At 47.5% G+C, this 20994-nt stretch overlaps 1 long non-coding RNA gene across 1 annotated transcript; it reads left to right on the forward strand.

The window, feature by feature from the left end:
* Positions 1 to 16951: 16951 nt before the first annotated feature.
* Positions 16952 to 20714, forward strand: LOC129050932 (uncharacterized). Its single transcript, XR_008514842.2, has 3 exons — positions 16952 to 17128; positions 17849 to 17976; positions 18571 to 20714. It is a non-coding gene; the product is annotated as an uncharacterized LOC129050932 (long non-coding RNA).
* Positions 20715 to 20994: the final 280 nt, after the last annotated feature.

Genomic DNA, 20994 nt, shown 5'->3' on the forward strand with positions numbered 1-20994 from the left:
CAACAAAAAAGAGGCCCAGTTGGGTAAGTATGACCAAAGAGAACAAATATGACCACCCAAATATTAAAAGAAATGTCAGGAACTAGTACCTAGAGTTGGCCTGGCAGTCCCAAGTTCTCAGGTTCTATTGGAGCTTACCTGGACTAAACAGTGCTTGAAATGAGGAAATTCATAGGCAAGACCTTGAAAAGCCCTGCCTATTTAATGGGATTTGTTAAAATGAACTCTAACCCTTTTATAAATATTGAGTATGTGAGAAAGTATTTAAATGCAAAAAAGTGAAACCAGAGTATTAAAAAAATGCTCTCCCGGCCCCTTAAAGGAACTTTTAAAACATACCTGTAGACACGTTAGAGTTAGATATTGTAACTAAACCAATCAATGAAAAATTCATGGTATGTGGGAAAAAATATGTTCCTTTTAACTTTACAAGGAATCTGATGTTTCGTTTTTGAAGCATTGCTCAGAACTGCTGGAGAAAAAGAACCGATGGACAGAGCATGAAGAGCTTATTGCATGAGGGTCTACGGGGAGTGACAAATACAGTGTACTTTGGAAGGATCCAGAGGACCAAATTTATGCATCTCAAACATGGTCCTGGTCATCTGGGCTGGCAGGTTTCTGGGCTCCTGGTTCCAAGGACACAATGGAGAATGGGGGTTGGGGAGGAGGTAGAGACTTGACCCATAGCTAACATCTTCTGGGGAAGGGCCCTAGAGCAGGAAGGCCCTTGCCCCTCTCTGGCCCCTCTGGCAGTAGATTCCTGACTTCTGTTGCACTCCTGTATGCATTTAGCTCTTCTGAAGTGAGGAAGGCTAAGCTCAACTCCAGCACCCTCCAAATGTCACCATTTTCACTGTGGATTTTTCTTGTGGAGGTAGGCCTCACCCACCTAAAGCCCCAAGCCAGTAGCCAGGTAGAAAAAGGGAGGACAACTTTCAAGACTCTAAAATAACAGCCTGGTCCAGCCTCCTAGGTGTGATGGGATTATTGTAAAAGACAAGTTTCCAGTGGAAAGTGGAACTTTGCTTCCTCACTGGGTCCTTAGGTTCCAGTTTTCTTTATGCCCCTTTGCCAATTTCATTGAAGGAAAGAACTTTAATGGGGCTGTGTGTGTGCGTTCTGGGTTAGTGAAAATGTCACCAAATTCAGCAACATAGAAACCCCAGTCAAAAAAATTTAAGATTGTAGGAGAAATGGACAAATGATGACAAAAGGAGCTGAAATCAAGAGTTTGGTACTTTAGCTAGGCACGGTCGTAGCTACTTGGGAGGCTAAGGCAGGAGGATCGCTTGAGCCCAGGAGGATCCCTCAAATTTGAGGCTGCAGTGAGTGAGCTATGATCATGCTCCTCTAGCCTGGGTGACAGAGTGAGACCCCATCACTCACACACACACACACACACACACACACACACACACACACACACACACACACACACACACACACACACATAATACAGGCAGGTGATATGGTTTGGATCATGGGGGCAGATTTCCCCCTTGCTGTTCTCTTGATAGTGAGTGAGTTCTCATGAGATCTGATTGTTTAAAGTATGTAGCACCTCCTCCTTCACTCTCTCTTCTTCCTCCCCCAGCCATGTAAGACATGTCTGCTTCCCCTTCATCTTCTGCCATGATTGTAAGTTTCCTGAGGCCTCCCCAGCCATGCTTCTTGTACAGCCTGTGGAACCATGAGTCAATTAAACCTCTTTTCTTTTCTTTTTTCCTTTCCTTTATTTTCTTTTCTTCTTTCTTTTTTTTTTTTTTTTTTTTTGATATGGTCTCACTGTCTTGCCCAGGCTGGAGTGCAGTGGTGTGATCTTGGCTCACTGCAACCTCTGCCTCCCAGGTTCAAGTGATTCTCCTGCCTCAGCCTCCTGAGTAGCTGGGATTGCAGGCGCAGGCCACCACATCTGGCTAATTCTTGTATTTTTAGTAGAGACTGGGTTTCACCATGTTGGCCAGGCTGGTCTTGAACTCCTGACCTCAGGTGATCTGCCTACCTCATCCTCCCAAAGTGCTTTGATTACAGGCATGAGCCACCATGCCTGGCTCTATCTCTTTTCTTTGTAAATTACCTGGTCTCAGGTAGTTCTTTATAGCAATGTGAGAATGAGCTAATACAGGGGGACAAGATGATTATTCAGCCTCTTCACATATGAAAGGGGGTGAAAAAAGTCTGGCCTCCAGGGACCCTGGCTGCCTGACTGAGATGCCTCTTTCTCTACCCCTGGAAAGGATTCCTTGGAGGAGAAGGGAACCCAGCTGGGGATGAGGACCTGAGCTGAGGTATCTGCTCCTTTTTTTCCCCCTCCCCATTGATCCTCATGTCCCCTAGCCCATTTGGTCAGGGCATAACCGATGATGGACTTGTTATTTATTTATTTATTAAGACAGAGTCTTGGTCTGTCACCCAGGCTGGAGTGCAGTGGTGTGATCTTGGCTCACTGCAACCTCTGCCACCCCGGTTCAAGTGATTCTCATGCCTCAGCCTCCCGAATAGCTGGGACTACAGGTGTGTGCCACCAACCTAGCCAATTTTTTTTTGTATTTTTAGTAGAGACAGGATTTACCATGTTGGCCAGGCTGATCTTGAACTCTTGAGCTCGGGTGATCTGCCTTCCTCGGCCTCCCAAAGTGCTGGGATTACTGGCGTGAGCCATTGTGCCCGGCCTGGACATGTTATTTAAAGCAGCAAGAACCTTTCCCCGGCAGTCTGTGGTGCCTTGGTTGAGTTTCTGGATGGTCCTGTTGGCATAGCAGGTGGCATTACAGTTAGGTGTCAACCTGTACTGAGTATGCAAGCCCAAAGCAATAGGCACCAATGGCAGGAAAGGCCCCACCTTCCAGGCCAGGCTGGCCAGCTCCCTTGTGGTGAGGATTCTGTGATCCATCTGGACGTAGGCTGAGATGAAGAAGGCTGTGTAATCAGCACCCTTTAGAGGCAGCTCAGGTCTGCAGAGCAAACAATATCTGTGTAATTCCTGACCTGTGGGTAGAAAGAACAGAAGAAGATGTTGGATCTCAGGGGACTTCCCTCAGGAACCAGCCCCAGACTTCCTTTCCAGGATGATTTCTCATTTCTCTCCTTCAGGACCCATTTCCTCTAGCCAGGCTGTCTTTTCACTCTCCCTGGAGTATCCCAAACTCTTTCTGGCTTCCAAAATTTGGGCATACTTTTCTCATCACCTGGAATACCTGTTCTGTCTCCTTCTTGCTTGTACAACTCTTATTTTCCTTTCAAGGCCTCCTTCTATCCGCCAATCCCCCGAACCCTCCCTGACTATTGTGGCTCCCTCAGGAACTTCTCCCTCCTGTCACCTCAGGGCACTTCCCATCAGTCCCCTTCATTTCCCACTCATCTGCATGGCAGTGCCTGAGACATCCTCACGTCACAGACTGCATCAGGCCTGAATTCCCGTGGTGGAAGCTCACTTTTTGTGTGTATATCTTGTTATCCCCACATGAGGGCGGCCGCTGGGGCTTCTCATACTTTCCCAGCGACGTACCCCCAGTGAGTGAGGAATGGGGAAATGTTCCTTTGGGAGGGTCAAGGGCATCGTCCATATGGCAGTGGTCCCCAACCTTTTTGGCACTAGGGACAATTTTTCCGTGGACAGGGTGTGGGGGGTGGGGGGTGGTTTCGGGATGAAACTGTTTTGCCTCAGGTCATCAGGCATTAGTTCAATGAATTGGAATCACCTGGCAGCTTGTTAGACCTGTAGGATCTCAGACATCATCCTAGACCTGCTGAAACAGAATCCACAGATCAACAAGATCCCCAGCTGTTTCTTAGGTACATTAGAGTCTGAGAAACACTGGTCTAGTCCATTGGACTGGTACCTGCCTCATCCTAGCAACTAGCATCTGTCACTTTGTAATTTATAATGCACATTTCAAATAGTAAAAAAAAGGCAGCTAAAAATTCTTAACTGCCCACCCTGTGCTGTATCTATGTCATTTCATTTAATCCTCACCTTTCCCATAGAATGTGATCTGGGTTGAATGTTTGGGTCCCTCACACACACATCACTGAGACACAGGTTGACTTTTTTCACTGCCACATTCCCAAGTGCCCTCTCTTCACTGCCTTGTGTTGCTGTTGCTCACCAGCTTCTTCCTCAGCCTCGCCCATGCACCTCGGTTTTTTATTGTCAGGTAGGACAGGGGACTGTGGGTGGGGCTGTTGCCTAAGAGGATGTACTTCAGAGGAGCCTGGATTTCTGAGGCCTCACAACAGTCCATAAAGCATTGGAAATATAAAAATAGCCCTTCCTCAGCACCAAGAGGTATTTAGTCATTTCATCAGTGTAAAGTTTGTCTTCCTAGAGCTTGGATTGCTGGCTTGTGTTAAAAAGCAGAAAATGGAATCGTCCATGGGGAAGATTCTGGGCATGGAGGATCAGTGGGCCACACCAATGTTAGGGAACCACTGAATCAACTTCTAAAAGATGTCAGGGTCAGTCATATGGGGATAGGGATGCAACAGCTCAGATTCCAGACAACCACACCTAACAGGGTTCCAGAAACTCAACTGGAAACAGTTGGGTTGTAGCCCTGGTGGTCATACTCAGCTCTGGGATCCTGATGGAATGCCAACCATACTTCTCTATTAACTATGGTTGAGTTATGGCATCTTAGATAAGAATCCATTGGCATCTCTGGAAAGGAAGGGCAGTGGAGATGTGTGGGCGGCAAGCTACCCAGGTGCCGAGGCAAGAGACCAAGGGCACAAGCTGTTCCAGTATAATAAAGAAAATATATACAATAAGAATAGTTATACTAGAAATAGATTATAGATATGATTATATATGAATATTATTAATCATTAGTTTGTAGCATTACTCTTTATTCCAATATTATAATAATCTTTGTTCTACAATTATAACCTAGGAAAAACCAGGCCATACAGAGATAGGAGCTGAAGGGACATGGTGAGAAGTGACCAGAAGACAAGTGTGAGCCCTCTATTATGCCCAGACAGGGCCACTAGAAGGCTCCTTGGTCTAGCGGTAGCGCCAGTGCCTGGAAAGGCACCCGTTACTTAGCAGACCGGGAAGGGCAGTCTCCCTTTCCCTGGGGAAGTTAGAGAAGACTCTGCTCCACCACCTCTAGTGGAAGGCCTGACATTAGCCAGGCCCGCCCACAGCCATCCAGAGGCCTAAACGTCTCCTTCTGATGCTGTGCTTCAGCGGTCACGCTCCTGGTCCACTTTCATGTTCTGCCCTGTACACTTGGCTCCACCTTCTAGGTAGAAGTAGCAGAAGTAGTGAAAGTATTAAAGTCTTTGATCTCTCCAAGAAATACATAGAAGAAATAATGACATAAGCTGTCCTCTCTCTCTCCTCCTCGGCTACCAAATAGGGAAGGGCTCCCTGTCTGGTGGACATGTGACTCACGCGACCTTACCTATCATTGGAGATGACTCACACTCCTTACCCTGCCCTCTTGCCTTGTATACAATAAATAATAGCGTGGCCAGGCATTAGGGGCCACTACCGATCTCTGCACCTCGGTGGTAGTGGTCCCCTGGGCCCAGCTGTCTTTTCTTCTATCTCTGCCTTGTGTCTTTATTTCTACGATCTCTCATCTCCGCACACGAAGAGAAAAACCCACAGGCCATGTAGGGCTGGACCCTACAGAGATGTAGACAGAACAGGAGAAATATGCTGTATCATGGGGCATGGAAGAAAGAAATCGCTGTCTTGTCAAGACCAGACCACTGAAACTGCGGCCTTCCCGGAGCTGCTGCTTCGCTTCCAAGCACTCACTCTGCACCAGTTGCACAGAGATAAATATGGAACATGGCACAGCCTTCAAATAGCAGGCAGACTCATAAACAATTATATGACAGTGCAATGTATGCAGCAATAGCAGCATGCCCAAGATGCTACCAAAGCACAGAGAAGGGATGCTGCTCCCAACAACCCCCTCAGTTATGCATGCCAGGAACCCGGGAGCCAGCCTAGACTTCTCCCTCACTCCACACACCTTGACAGTCTCCAGGTCCTCTTCATCAGAAATGCCTTTGGACTCGTCTTCATCCCGTCTTCCAAGGCCCTTGATATCTATTGCTCCATTATCACTTGTCATCTCTGTCTGGACCTCATGGCTTGCCCCAGTTATGGCCTCATTTCCCATCTTCCCCTTTCAGCCAGTTTTCCCCAACAGCTGTTTCTACTTGCTGTGTGCAAACACTCAGTTTCCATTCTCTGTTAAACCTGCTCCCTCAGGCTTGCGTACCCACCACTCCACCAAAACTGCTCCAGTCTTCTACGTTGCTAAACCCAGTGATTCTTATCCTCAGCTTACCTGACCTATCAAAATTTGATGCACACCTCCCTCCTTGCAATGCCTTCCTCCCTTGAACTCCAGGATGCCATGTCCTTCTAGTTTTCTGCCTACCTCGCTGTCTGCCTCATTTCCATTATCTTTGTTGGTTCTTTCTCATCTCCTTAACTTTCAATGAGCTCTCCTCTGAATGAGGCTTACAGATCCTACTGTCTAACATCGAATTCTTCATGCTCCCCTGAAAACTCATTCTTCCCACAGCTTTTCTCTTCTAGGTAAAGAACAACTCCATTTTTCAGTTACTCAGACAAAAAAGTTTAAATCTTCCTTAATTTCTCTCTTTCTCTCCACCCTGTATACAAATCATCTGAAAATTCTGTTTGCTCTACCTTCAAAATATGTCCAGAATCAGATCACTTTTTATTACTTTTACCAGCATAGCCTGGTTCAAGCCATCATTGTATCTTGTCTAAATGACTGCATTAATAAAAATGGCTACCATATATAGTGCTTACTGTGTGCCAGGCACTTCCCACATGCTTTGCATATATTGATTCATTTACTCTTCACAACAGCTCCATAAGCTAGGTATCATTACACTATTACCCCAATTTACAAAAGAGGAAACTGAAGGCCAGGGAGGCTGTGTGACTTGCCCAAGGTCACTCAGAGAATAAATAATAGAGTTGGTCTCCCTGCTTCCACTCCGGACTCCCATGCAGTCTATTCTCACACAGCAGCCAGAATGATCTGAATGCAACATCAGTTACATTGTGCTCCTTCTTTACTCAAAACCCTGTGATAGCTCTCCATCTTATTCAAGTAAAACTAAGACCTTCAGTGCCTCTAATGGCCTACACCAGGGTTGACAAACTATGGTTTGCAGGCCATTCTGACCCATCACCCATTTTTGTAAGTAAAGTTTTGTTGAAACAGCCATGTTTATTCTTTTACATTTGGTCTGTGGCTGTTTTCACACTACAAGGGCAGAGTTCAGCAGTTGCAAGAGAGACCATGTGGTGCACAAAGTCTGAAATATTATGTTTACTGTCCGCCCCTTAACAGATAAGCTTTGCCAACCCCACCCTACACAGTTTGCCCCCTCCCCATGTCTCTGATGTTGCCCCTGGCCCCCACCCTGCCTGCCTTGATTCTGCTCCAGCCACACTGGCCTCCTTGCTTTTCCAAGATCTCACCAGGTATGCTCTGACCTCAGCCTCTGCCCTCACTGTTCTCTCTGCCTGGAAGGCTTTCCCTGGGACCTGGAATGCTTTCCTCCCTCACTCCCTTTAGGCCTTTTAATCCTTTTCTCACCAGGGCCTTCGCTGATCATCTTATCTAAAATTGCAACTCTGCCCACATTCTCTATCCTCCTTCCCTGCTTTATTTTTTTCCCATTGCTTTTCATATTATCTGAAACACTATATATCATAATATTTATATGTTTGTTGCCTGTCTCCCCCTAGTAGAGTGTAGGCTCCCAGAGGGCAGCAGTCTTTATTTTGTTGTCTTATAGATCTCTAATGCCCAGAACAGTCGCTGGCACAGTGTGGGCATTCAGTAAGTATTTGTAGAATTCATGAAGGGATGGGAGACTTCTTCAACGGTCTGCTAACTAGTTCCCCTGTTTGTGGTTTCTTCTCTCTTCTAGTCCAACATTCACCCTGCTACTGGTAATCTGTCTAAACACAGACCTGCCTGTCCTTCAGTGACCTCCATCCCTGCAGGAGAAAGGCTCCTTCTCATGGCACGTATGGCATTTTCCACCCAGCCCTGACTCTCCTCTCTAGCCCCAGCTCCACCTCCACTCCCCTCTCAAGACATAAGGAAATAAGATGCAGAGCTGATGACTTGCCCAAGATCACACTACTGGGAAGTGATGGAATAGAATGTGAACCCAGACTGCCTTACTCCCTAGTCCATGAGCCTAACCACCAATCAAAACAACAGCTAAACACCCAACCTTTCACCAATACCTCATGTCCTTCTGCGATGTTTTGGCATTCTCTACTCTGCTCTCTGTGCCTGAACATCGTCCTCCCTTTTCTCTGCTGTCCACTTCTGTGTGTTCCTTTGGAAAACTCTCAAAATCTGACTCACAGGTCACCTCCTCTGGGAACCTCCCTACACTTTACCTCCTCCTCTAGGCCCTGTCATGTCCAGATGCCCAGCACATGCCCAAATCCCAGCACTCACCACACGGCACGGAGGGGTCCCTATCGGCCCAACTTAAATGATAGGAATTAGAAATCATGTGACACGTGATACTAATAAAGTCTGACTTGATGCCTACAACTTTGGAATAATGCAACTCTTACCAATTAAATAAAAAGAACTAAGGCTCACGTAATTTCAAAGCTGCCTATCCAAGTCCATCGCAAATAGCGTTTACATTCTTGCCACACGGTGGCGCCACTTTAGCCGGTAAGGTGAAATCCCCGACACGTCCTGTCAGTGATGTCTGAACGGGGGTGTTGTTTGCACACACCAAGTGATTGTGGTGGCTTTTATTCAGGTTTTATACTTTTAAATCTCTTTAAACATCTTGTAATAATGTCATTCATACATTCCATAAGCGGTAGTTCTATGACAGTGCTGAGAAACACTGTGGAAAATCAGTTAGGATGGAAGGGAGGTTGTATGTTGGATGTGATGAAACCCCATGCCATGCTCTGCTGTTCAATGAGCAGGCAGCCCCCCAAAAAATAAGAGATGATACTGAGACTATAGGAATTATGGTTATAGATTGATGTTTCCCTAGAATATATTTATCTCTTTTTTTGTCAGGGGAGGGGATGGGGTCTCACTCTGTTACCCAGGCTGGAGTGCTGTGGTGCGATCATGGCTCACTGCAGCCTCGACTTCCCAGGCTCAAGTGACCCTCCCACCTCAGCCTCCTGAGTACCTAGGTTCACAGGCACATGCCACCATGCTGGGCTAATTTTTTAATTTTTTGTAGAGACAAGGTCTCCTTAATTTGCCCAGGCTGGTCTCAAACTTCTGGCCTCAAGTGATCCTCCCACCTCAGCCTCCCAAAGTGCTGGGATTACAGGCATGAGCCATTGTGCCCCCGCAGAATGCATTTCCATAAGAAATATTCTTCAGAAGAAACGTGCACTGAATGACGTGCACTTTGACTCCGGCCCTGCATGGTAAAGATTAATTTTTCTTGCTTTCTCAGCCATAAGCTGGGAGATTCCTAATGACTCAGCTACAGTTGAGCTGCTGTTTTGATTAGTGGTTAGGCTTATGGGCTCGGCAATCTGGGTTCAAATTCTAATTCCACCACTCCCCAGTAGTGTGATCTTGGGCAAGTCATCAGCTCTGCATCTTATTTCCTTATGTGTAACATGGCCACAGAACTGCTTTCAGCTCATGGGGTGCTGCGTGAGAGGTAAATGGAGCCAGTCTATGAGGGCTCAGCGCAGCGCTGGGACAGTGTCCCTGCTGGCTGGCATGAGCCATGCTTCCCTTCCGCAGCCACATTAACCCAGCTCACAGCTGAGCCAAACTCCCAGACAGGGAAGGTTCCCATCACTTAGAGAATTGTCTCGCCCTCCTCTCTTGTCCTTTCTGACTCGGAGCTAGCGTGCTGACTGTGCTCATCTCAGAAAACCAATATGGTATTCAGCTCCTTGCCAATCTCATTTTGAACTCTGTGGGGAAAGTTTTGGGTTTTTCTGAAATAGTAGGAAAGGCCATTATAGCTCTGGTGAATCAAGGCTGGCAAGATGTCAGCAAAGCCTTTGGGGACCTGTCTCTCCCCTTTGCCACGTCCACCTCTCCTTCCCTGGGCTATTATGATCAACTCCTCACATCTCTGGAGACTTCACAAGGACCTGCTGCCTGGCACATGGCACCCCGTCAGACCCAGAGTTCTCTCCTTGCCCCATCCCCAGTCAGAGCTCAGAGAGCGGGGCTCCATGGAGACGCCCTTGCTCCTCCTTCTCAGGAGGTGCTCTTGCCATCTTTGGTGAACAGGATATTTTAGGGACAAGTAAAAGGATGATAAAGGCTGGAAGGGGCTTATAGGGACACTGCTCCCCCCTCTCCTTGGTGTGCCATTGGCTAGTAAGATTTGAGACGGCCAATTTTGAGGGCTGAGGGTAGGAGTTGCTTCTGATTGCAAGACTCTGACCTGGAATCACTAAAGCAATTGGGCAGGCCTGGAAAAGGGAAAACAGGAATGTATTAGTCAGGCTTCTCCAGAGAAACAGAAGCAATAGGATGTGTAGATATGAAGAGATTTATTGTAAGGAATTGGCTTACATGACTGTGGAGGCTGGGAAGCACCTCTTCCTGCCATCTGCAAGCTGGAGACCTGGGAAAGTCAGTGGTGTCATTCAGTACAAGTCTGAAGGCCTAAGGACCAGGGGAGCCTATGATCCCAGTCTGAGAGCAGGAGAAGACAAATGTCACAACTCAGGCAGCCAGGCAGAGGACAAACTCAGCCTTCCTCTGCCTGTTTGTTCTATTCAGGCCCCTGACAGATTGGATGGTGCTACCCACACTGGAGAGGGCTGTCTGCTTTACTCAGCCACCAACTCAAACACCAAAATCATCCTGAAGCACCCTCACAGATGTACCCAGAAGTAAGCCAACTATCTGGGCACCCCATGGCCCAGTCAAGTTGACATGTAAAATTAACCATCCCAAGGAATTTTGCTCCTTAGAGCTTCATCTCTGCCAGGGTTCAGAACCTTTTCACTTTTTTCCCATGGACCCCCTATTCGGAAAGATTTTAGCTACCGAATTGCATTTTTAAAACAATCTCCTAATTTATTTCTCCGTTGCACACATGCACATGGGTGAGTGGGTAAACCGAAGAGGGGTGTGAGGGAGGATTGTCAGAGTAGAAGATGAGACAGGAGGTACCAGCCTTCCACTCTCTTGGATTCAGAGGTATTGGTGAGGCAGGACAAGGAAGGTGAGGAGGCCACACTGACTTGTCCCCTAGTGTGAAGCCCTGTGGGCTCCTTTCAAAGCAGGCCCCCCTTGTGCATCAGCACCTACCTATAAGCAGTCCTACAGGCTACTGGCAGACCGCCAGATGGCTACAAGTTCCTGATACCTAGTACCACCTGAGAAAGAGAACAAAAACCCATTGTTCATGATGTGATGCAGCTTCCCCAATCTCTAGCCAATCAGCACTAAAACCCCAAGAAGCTATTAGCTACAAATTCCTGGCTTGTGGGGATGGACTAAGGACTTCTCCTGGGTCTCATATGAGCAGCTAGGCTCAAGGTTTAACTTGGTGATTTTTCCTCATTTTAATAAACACACCTCTGTGTGATTTTCTGTGCTAGTGATAACATGCAATGCATGTGAGAGCATGTAGATGCTGAGTGCATACACCAACCATAGGTCAGCCTTTGCACTTCACCTCACCAGTATTTCATGCATATATATGTACAGCTCTCATAAAGGGAATTCCCTTGGGACATTGGGGGCTGTCTCTGCCTCTGAGCAGCCCACTCTGCCTCTGAGAGTGTACTTTCACTTTGCAATAAACTTCTTTGCCTACTCTTACTTTGGACCCACCCTCAAATTCTTTTGTGCAGTGAAGTCAAGAATCTGAGTCACCCCACCAGCCACACCAGCTTGGGTGATGCTCTGAAAAGGCCCTGGAGACCTAGGCAGTTGCCCTTAGCTCAGCCCCTAACTGGCTGTGTGACCTTGAGCAAGTCACTTCTTGGAGCCTCAATTTGGAAGCTGAGGAGGTCTGATAGTGTCATCTCTGCAGCTTCAGATGAGGGCTCTCCCCTCCCATTGCCATTCTGTCCCATCTGCTATGCTCAAGTTCTTGAGAGACACCCAGTCTTTGTCTCTCCCATGGATCCTTGCACAGCGTCCTGCACAAAGTGGGCACTTGGTACATTATTTGATCAATGAGGGAATGATAAAAGGAGCTTCCATTTCTGCAGCATCTCTCATGGGCCAAGCACTGTGTCAGGAACCTTTACGAATATTATGTCTGATTCTTACAACACCTCAGGATAGACATTTAAAACATTTTCTGTTGCAGGAAATTGAGTTAACATCAGGTTAACATCTAGATTAACAGTCTACTATTATCACTGATATGCAATGCTCTTCTCTTTTCTTGTTTTACTCTACACCCCCAATATTATGATTTATAATAAGAATTTTTTTTTGTTCCTCATCCATGGTTCCTGACACAGAGCTCCTAAAACACTTGTAATTTGCAATGAGAGTGCTAGGTACATCTTCTGTTCTAATATTTTGTCTTTGACCCCAGTTTCTGACACAAAACTCCTAATCTCTTGGAATTTTCTGGGTGATAGGAGTGTCTTTTGTTCTAATTAGGTGACTTTTTTTTTTCTTTTGAGATGGAGTCTTGCTCTGTTGCCCAGGCTGGAGTGGAGTGGTGCAATCTTGGCTCACTGCAAGCTCCGCCTCCCAGGTTCATGCCATTCTCCTGCCTCAGCCTCCCAAGTAGCAGGGACTACAGGCGTCCGCCACCACATCTGGCAAATTTTTTTTTTTTTTGTATTTTTTTTAGTGCAGACGGGTTTTCACCATGTTAGCCAGGATGGTCTTGATCTCCTGACCTTGTGATCCACCCGCCTTGGCCTCCCAAAGTGCTGGGATTACAGGCGTGAGCCACCATGCTCAGCCTACCCAACACTGTTTTGAAGAATTCTCCATGCTGCTCTGTGTGCATCTAGTCCATTGCTTCTGCCTGCTGTCGGGAATTCCACAGGTGCATCCACTGTAGTTGACTTATCCATTCCCTGGTGGTGAAAACCTCCAGTATCTCTCCTGTCTGCTACCACAAACACCACCATGACGAATATCCTTCTACACATCACCGTACACGCCTTCTGGGATATAATCCAAGAGCAAGATTGCTGGGTCCAAGGGCATCTACAATGTGGAGATTATGGCCCCAATTTTAGAACTGAAGAAATGATGCTTAGATTACACAAACAGCACTTGGGGATTCATTTCCAGAGTTTCCACCTCCAGATGCTATGCTAATCCCAAGGTGTCAGCCCACCTTGATGAATAACTAAATCTGGTCCATTCAGTGCAACACTTAATTTCCCTGCTATGTAGACCTCGCATCTCAATAATGAACTGAGATAAACTGAAGGGATTGCCTAGACATCTTGGCATGACTGTGACTTGAGGAACTCTTGGTTCTTTGAATTATTGACACTCTCACACGTTTTCAGCAAAACACAGTTACAAGCATGCCCCACGTCTATTGTCTTACTCCCCTAACAACCCTATGAGGTAGGAATGATCATCATTTCCATTTTACAGCGAAGGAAACAGAGGTTCAGTATCATTTATTTAGCTGTAAAGTGGCAGGGCTGAGAATCAAATGCAGGCCTCTGAATCCAAGCCTAATGTAATTTCCACCACTCCAGAGCTGGTAGCCCAGGAAAATAAGCCTGTTCCCCATAGCCAGGCACTTGGATGAGATCACAAAAGCTTAGAACTTTGAGCCAGCTGTTTGCAAACCCTGTCTGCAGATGTTTGGCATTCAGCAGGGACAGCCCTGGCCAGGAAAGGGAGACAGCCCAGCTGGCACACAGAAGGGAGAGGGGCATGGTACCAGGGATGGCCCCCTGCACAGGCAGTCCCGGAACTGCAGCGCTCCATGCTGCTGTCAGTGGGTGGCAGCAAGGCGCTGTGGCCTTTCCCAACGATGGGACTACCTGGCTTCTCTCTCCTGGCTCTCGCCCCAGACACTGAAAAACATTAGTGGTGGCAAGAGAGAAACAAATGCCCTCTGCTTTTGAAGTCTTCCCTGGCAAACCCCTCTAGCTGATGTTATTCCATTCTGTTCAGCTTACACAGCCCAGCATTTTCACAAACACACTTCCATTAGACAAATATTTGCTCTCTACTCTGTGCCAGACAAGTGCTCAGCAACTTGAGATTATGAAATGACTAACTTCACGAGCCATGAGTTACTAAGCAAGATACTTACACCCTGAGCCAATGATGATACGATATGATACGATAGTACCTGCCCCAAGGTGGTTGCAGGGCGAGCACATGCGCAGCACAGAGCAAACGCTAGAGGAGCGGTATTTGGTAGTATTACTTGATGTAATAAAGGAAGAAAGTAGTAAATAGAAAATATGAAGGAGCACTGGGAAGGGAACAATGAAGTAGCTCTGGACAGAACATGGAGGTGGCAGTAGATACCACTGAGTAGGGAGACGGTGTTTAGCTGCAGGATGAGATGTTTCCTGGTGAAGAGGCGCAAGGTAGCAAAGGGAAGAACATGCATAAAATAAAGACGTTCCCTCCCTCTGCAAAGAGCCTTCACCAGGGCTTCTTTCCTCCCTTCTGTAGCCTGGACGTGGTTGCACTTAATCCGTTTCCAAGCCTCTCTTTTCCTTAGATTCTGAGTTCTTTGAAACCTGGGACCACGTGTTCCGCCCTTAGCACAGGATTGTACACAGTCAGCACTTATTAGAGACTTTTGGTGAATGAAATACAAGAGGTATAAAGGAGCATGGGCTCTACAAGTAGTGGGGAAGGGTCTGCATGCCTGATGCATAGAGCAAATGCTGGGAACGAGAGGGATGAATGCTGAGAGTTAGACCGTCAAGTGTCCCGTGCTATCGGCTGGGGATTTCCATGGATGGCTCGGATTAAGGAGCAGCAGTGAGAAAGAGAGTAAATGTAGGAAGTGGGAAGGGTTGGCCACTACACAGATTGATGGGGACGGAAGCTGGAGGAAGAAGTCAAGGATAACACTTTGCTCCATTCTGAACTGGCTTCCTGCTCTTGAATAATTCACCATGTCTGCCAAGAGGGCACAAACATTCATTCGAATGAGGCCCCACACATTCTGCTGGAATTGATTGGCTCCCATCTTGGCAGGGGAACAGAGCCAACAGGATGTGTATCTATACCTAGAAAGAGAGAGGTCTATTTTAAAGAATTGGCTCATGTGATTGTGGAGGTGCAAGTCCAAAGTCTGCAGGACAGGCCAGCAGCTGGAGACCCAGGGAAGAGCTGCAGATTGAGCCCACAGTCAGCCTGCTGGCATCATTCTTCTTGCTTAGGGGAGGTCAGTCTTTGTTCTTCAGCTTATTAGATGACACTCGCCCACGTCATGGAAGGCAATCTGGTTGACTCAAAATCCACCCATTTAAATGTTAATGTCTTCCAAAAAACACTTTGACAGAAACATCCAGAAAAATGTTAGAATGTTTAACCAAAGATCGAGGCACCATGGCCCAGCCAAGCTGACATATAAAATTAACCATCACAGCACTCTAAGAATTCAGCCACGTCCCTCACACGGACAATCAGTTCATCTGCAGCTGATCTGCAAGCGTGCTTTCTCTCTCTCTCTCTCTGATATCTCTATACCCCAACAGAGTCACTATAGGGAAAATTCCTGATATGGGGGTGGTTACTCCCATGCTGTTCTTGTGATACTGAGTGATTTCTCACGAGATCTAATGGTTTTATAAGGGGCTTTCCCCCCTTGCTTGGCACTTCTTCCTGCCACCCTGTGAAAAAGGTGCCTGCTTCTCCTTTGCCTTCCGCCATGATTGTAAGTTTCCTGAGGCCTTCCCAGCAATGCAGAACTGAGTCAATTAAAGCTTTTTCCTGGCTGGGCGCTTTGGCTCACGCCTGTAATCCCAGCACTTTGGGAGGCTGAGGCAGGCCGATCACCCGAGATCAGGAGTTCAAGACCAGCCTGACCAACATGGTGAAACCCTGTCTCTACTAAAAATACAAAAATTAGCCGAGCATGGTGGCATGTGCCTGTAATCCCAGCTACTCAGGAGGCTTAGGCAGGAGAATTGCTTAAACCTGGGAGGTGGAGCCGAGATCGTGCCACTGCACTCCAGCCTGGGGAATAGAGCTAGACTCTGCCTCCAAAAAAAAAAAAAAAAAAAAAAAAAAACCCACCTTTTTCCTTTATAAATTGCCAGTCTCAGGTATTTCTTCATAGCAGTGTGACAATGGACTAACACACTATCTCCAGCCCTATTTTGCCCACATGAGCCATGCCACCCCATTTGTCGTTCTCCTCACATTCCCAGAGTCAGACACATCTGTAAGGCAGCAACTCACGAAAAACTCCTGAGAGTAGGCAGGGAGCAAATCTTCTCCACTCCTGGGTCCCCTCAAGTTCCAGGGGAACATTAACCTGTGTCTCCTTGGCCAGGGATGGAAGGGCAGGGGCAGGGAGCCGACGGTATGTTCAAATGGTGTGGTTTGAAGAGAATTAAATACAGAGATTATTTATGAAGGTGTGGGCAGGGTGCGGGGAAACCCATGTCCAGTGCAGTATCCCTGAGCTAGCTAGTAACGTAGGTGCTGTTACCACCGCAGCCACCATGACCAGAGCCATAGGACCTTGGCAGAAGGAAGCCCCGGAATAAATACCCACCCTCACTTTCCTCCTGCCTTCTTTGTCCTGTTACTGTTCCCCATGATCTGAATCCAACCAGAGGCACTGGTCAGAGAGGCCCATTGGTGTGTTTATAGCTCAACTTCCCGGGGCAGAGAGGCGAGTGGAGAGGGTGAAGAGGGAATGTGGAAGGCGACCCTGAAGCTATCTAGCCAGGCAGGGTAGAGGTCCCTTCACGCTCACATCTAGAGCTCTTGCTCCTTCTCCAAACCCTCTCACCTGTCTCCAGCTCAGAGCCAAGCATGGTGACAGGGGATGGGGAACTTGTTCTGCCTTTTCATTTCCTCCTTGAAATATCTTCTTTCTTATACCTGTAGGCCTAGACCAGGCAGCTTGCCCTTCAGAGCTGAGGATTTGCCATCTGTTTCAAGCTGGCCCATTTCTGGCATCTACCCCTGGGGCAAATGGTGGCCTCCAGGTCAGCCATCTCAAGTGTGTGTGTGTGTGTGTGTGTACGTGTGCGCGCGCATGTGGGTGAGTGTGTTAGAGTGTGTGAGTGTGTGTGAGTGATAGTGTGTGTGAGTGTGTGTATATGAGAGAGAGAGGAGGAGAGGAGAGGCAAGGGGAAGGGAGGGGAGGGGAGGAGAGGGGAGAGGACAGGGAGGGGAGGGGAGAGGAAGCAGGAGGAGAGGAGAGGGAGGGGAGGGGAGGAGAGGAAGGGGAGGGGAGGAGAGGGAGGGGAGGGGAGGGAGGGGAGGGGAGGGGAGGAGAGGGAGGGGAGGAGAGGGAGGGGAGGGGAGGGAGGGGAGGGGAGGAGAGGGAGGGGAGGGGAGGGAGGGGAGGGGAGGGGAGGAGAGGGAGGGGAGGGGAGGTAGGGGAGGGGAGGAGAGGGAGGGGAGGGGAGGGGAGGAGAGGGAGGGGAGAGGAGAGAGAGGAGAGGGGAGGGGAGGGGAGGGGAGGAGAGGGGAGAGCAGAGGGAGGAGAGGGGAGAGGAGAGGGAGGAGAGGGGAGAGGAGAGGGAGGAGAGGGGAGAGGAAGCAGAGGGAGAGGAGAGGGAGCATTTTGGTAAACTTCTAAAATAACGAATCCCCGAAAATGGTGAATTTTTACTGAATATTTCCCGTGTACCAAGCACAGCACAGCTCCTTTAGTCCTCCCCTATCTCCTTCAGTGATGTTATGTTTTTCCTAATTTACAGATGAGGAAACTGAGACTTCAAGGGTCCAAATATCTTAGTGTTCTTGAGCCAAAGGTGCTGAGTGAAGGAGACATGGTCCCTGCCCTTGAGGAGCTGGCAGTCTTTCTGGGGAGACAGATGGTGAGCAGGTGAGCAGGTGCATGGTGTGGTAAGTGCTGTCACGGATGGGTGAGACACCATTCGGTGCACAGAGGAGGAAGTGATTTTATACCAGGGGTGTGTCCATGAGGACGTCAGAAAAGAGGGGGCATTTGTGTTTAGGCTTAAAGTCTTATTTGGGTCACTAGATGGACCTAGAGGGCACTCCAGGCAATGGGAAGAGCGTGCAAAGACACAGACAAGAAAGGGCATGGTGTTCTGGGAAAATGGTGAGAATTCCATTGTGGATGGAGCAAGGGGAAGAGGGAGGAGGGGAGGAAAAGACGAGGGATGGAGGCAAGGAGAACAGTCTTGGCTTTTATGTTAAAATAAATTCTCATGGCAGAATTCTTGCTGATGTGCAAATTCAAAATTTTATTCAAAACATAGGCTCTGTAGTGATCAACCAAAGACCCACACTGGAAGTGTTAAGTAAATTTCATCTGTTCAGCCTGTCCAAACACAGCTATAGAAAGAGCTAAACAGGGCTTGAAAAGGATGTTTGGAATACTTAAAAAAAAAAAAAAGTAGAGTCAGAAGAGCCTTTTGCAGTTTCTAGGAAGATTGACTACTCTGTGTTTTAGGAGCGGTGCCTGCCACTATGCATGGTTAACTGAGCTGGAGGACCCTGTGCTTCCCGCACCTCACAGGCGGAGCAGCCTTTCAGGAACCCCTTCCGAGGCTTCTTCCTGTGGGCATGCTGCTTTCTCATCACTGCTGCTGCTGACCTTTCTCCCCAGCAACTACCAAAAGCCCGTTTATCCACAGTCTAAACAACCAAGAGAATCAAGGAACCCCACGGAAGGAGGATGAGAGCAGTCTGTACTCAATTTTATAATCAGTAAATAATAAGAAAACAAGCTCCTGCTGGGCACTTAGTTCAACAACAGCTCCCAGGTTGCATGTAGTCCCACAACCAGCACTGTTCGACTTCTGCATCTTTTGTGTGGCTCGCCCTGTTCTGGGCACTCAAGACATTTCACAACAATATCTGTGAAATTATAACATGTCATCTGCATTTTTAAGATGCATTATGGACAAGGCATGGTGCTGGGAGTGCTTTGGGAGGCTGAGGTGGGAGGATCACTTGAGGCCAAGCACTCCAGTGCAGCCCAGGCAACAGAACAAGACCCCATCTCTACAAATTTTTTTTTTTTTTTAAATCAGCTGGGTGTGGTGGCACAAGCCTGTAGTCCCAGCTATTTGGGAGGCTGAGGCAAGACGATCACTTGAGTCCAGGAGCTGGAGGCCACAGTGAGCTAGGATCATGCCACTACACTATAGCACGGATGACAGAGAGAAACTCCTTCTTTAAAACAAACAAACTGACAAAACAAAAGGGAAGCATGATGGTGTGCCACGGAGGGGTCTATTTGAAGGCATTTAGACTGGATTCAGCCAGTCAGAAAGTTCAATTAACCAGAAAATTTCATTTTCCAAAGAATCAGAATAACCAGGAGTTCATTGGAATCTCCCTGAAGGTCCTCCTGGATTTATTCCCATGGACTTACCCTACGAGCTTGGAGCTGCAGCAACATTCTTCACTTCCAGGAGGCGCAGGAACCCCTGGCATCACGGTGCTCCCTGGTCTTCAGGGATGGGGATGTGTGCGGCAGCTCAGGCTTAGGTCTCCTGGGATGCACAGGCTGCTTGTAAAAAGGGCCCAGCAATGGGTGCCGGAGGCCAAAACCTGTGCACATTCTTTTGTCTGAAAGTCATAATCAGCCAGGCATGCAAAGATGTTGTTCGTAGGGGATTTATTCCAGCCTTGTATATTAGAGCAAAAAATCAGAAACAAACTAAATTTCCAACCCTCAAGGAACAGTCAACTACATTGTGGAACAGTCGGGTAATGTACTATAAAGCAGCCACTAAAAAAGGCATTGGGAAAATTTAATCATTCATCTGAAAAGATGTTCATAATAGATTAAGTTAAAAAGCAGTATATACAATAGCTAGAACATAGACACAATCCAAATGTCCATTGACAGGTGAATGGGTAAGCAAAATGTGATCTATACATACAGTGGAATATTATTCAGGCTTAAAAAGGAAGGAAATTGTTTTGTTTTTTTAGACAAGGTCTTATTCTGTCACCCAGGATAGAGTGCAGTGGTATGATCTTGGCTCACTGCAGCCTCAGCCTCCCAGGCTCAAGTTACCCTCCCACCTCAGTCTCCTAAATAGCTGAGACCACAGGTGTGTGCCACCACACCCAGCTAATTTTTGTGGGCTTTGTAGAGATGGGGTTTCAGCATGTTGCCCAGGCTGGTCTCAAACTCTCAGATTCAAGGGATCCTCCTACCTTGGCCTCCCAAAGTGGTAGGATTACAGAAGTGAACCACCATGCCTGGCCTCTTTTTTTTTTTTTTTTTTTTAATTAAGAGACAGGTTCTCACTCTGTCACCCAAGCTGGGGTGCAGTGGCGCTATCATAATTCACTGCAGCCTAAAAGGAAGGAAATCCTGATATATGCTACCACATGGGCAAACGTCGAGGACATTGTGCTAAGTGAAATATGTCAGCCACGTAAGGACAAATATTTTATGATTCTACTTATATGAAGTAGGTAGAGTGGTGGCATTCAGAGAAAGTAGAATGATGGTTGCCAGGGGCTGGGAGGAGGGAAAATGGGGAGTTATTGTTTAATAGATGAAGAGTTTTCATTGGAGAATATTTTTAAAGTTCTGGGCCGGGCGCGGTGGCTCACACCTGTAATCCCAGCACTTGGGAGGCTGAGGTAGGTGGATCACTTGAGGTCAGGAGTTCGAAACCAGCCTGGCCAACATGGTGAAACCCCGTCCCTACTAAAAATACAAAAATTAACCAGCCGTGGTGGTGCACACCTGTAATCCCAGCTGCTTGAGAGGCTGAGGCAGGAGAATTGCTTGAACCAGGGAGGCGGAGGTTGCAGTGGGCCGAGATTGTGCCATTGCACTCCAGCCTGGGCAACAAAGTGAGACTTTGTCTCAAAAAATAAAAATAAAAAAATAAAAAAATAAAAATAA

This window comes from Pongo abelii, chromosome 1 (genome assembly GCF_028885655.2).
Source record: "Pongo abelii isolate AG06213 chromosome 1, NHGRI_mPonAbe1-v2.0_pri, whole genome shotgun sequence".
Classification (NCBI taxonomy): Eukaryota; Metazoa; Chordata; class Mammalia; order Primates; family Hominidae; genus Pongo; species Pongo abelii.